Here is a 1,225-nt window from a genome sequence, read left to right on the forward strand (position 1 = left end):
CCGCCGCCGCCGGTACCACCCGGGCCAGCGCCGGGGGCGACCGCCGGCGGCGGCGGGGGGAGATGGGGGAGGAGGGGGCCCGCTGGTGAGGAGCTCGAGCTCCGCCCCGGCGACCTCCCGGGGAGGCGGCGCGTGGCGGATCTGGACGGAGAAGGGGGAGGGAGGAAGGGGACGGAGGCGGGGCGCGAGGCCGGCGGCCGGCGGCGGCGGGAGGGAAAGGGGGGGAACCCTAGCGGGCTAGTCGCGGGAGGGAAAGGGGTGAATCTTAGTGGTGATATTTTCTTTTTTAGAATCTTGAAATGGAACCATCGCTACTAGTAATTAGCAGTAGCGTGGGTCAAAATAGCGCGCTATTAGTAAGCGTCTATCTATAAGCTATTTCCTAGTAGTGAAACTCAGCTCAGGATAGCTCTATTTTCCAACGCTGTGGCTTTTTTTTTCAGAGGAATATTTCGGTTATGCAAACAATCAATCAATTCAATGGACCTAGTCAAGACTCGTGCCATGAGAATGGGAGATCGGAGAATAGAATCCGTGTTCACGCTTTCTTCGTCTGCACATTCTTTCCGATGAAGACCATGACACATCTTACCTTTTTTTCCTTAAGATTGTAATTAGTTCAGATATCTCGTATATAAGAGAATAATTCAAACCTCCGGCGGAGCAAGGCATCATCAACCTGGCAGCAGGCACACACATGCTTTGGAACTGGGTGAGTAAACCCAGACAGTGAATCCACACACATGCACATATATAGAAAGATCAGAAATGGGGACTCATCTGAGATGTCACAATGCTTTCTTTCACTTGATTATATCAGACAAGAAGAGTGCCGTCACAACTAGTAGAGTAAAAGCAAGCAACTAGATGAGAAGACTGACAAAAGCTTCCTGGAGCTAAAACTTGTGTTGCACATCCATCGACAAATTAGAGGAGGCTCTGTTCAAAATCCACACCCCCTTTGTTCCTGGATCTAACACACCGTTCTAGGTGCCTTTCGGCTTCAGCATGTGAGAAGGCTTATCAAAATCCAAAGAGAAAGGAAAAAAACAGACAGAAGCAAGAGGCACTGTTTCGGGCTAGGGAGGGATTGATGGACAAACAGCCGCTCATCCGTGGAGAAATGCGTGGAGGCTCTGATCCCTGGTCCTGGCTCTCACATACTACTATTTCAAGTGCCTTTTCAGTTTCAGCAGCTGAGAAGACTGATCAAATTCCAAAGAGA

Source organism: Triticum aestivum, chromosome 3D (assembly GCF_018294505.1).
Source record: "Triticum aestivum cultivar Chinese Spring chromosome 3D, IWGSC CS RefSeq v2.1, whole genome shotgun sequence".
In the NCBI taxonomy this organism is placed as follows: domain Eukaryota; kingdom Viridiplantae; phylum Streptophyta; class Magnoliopsida; order Poales; family Poaceae; genus Triticum; species Triticum aestivum.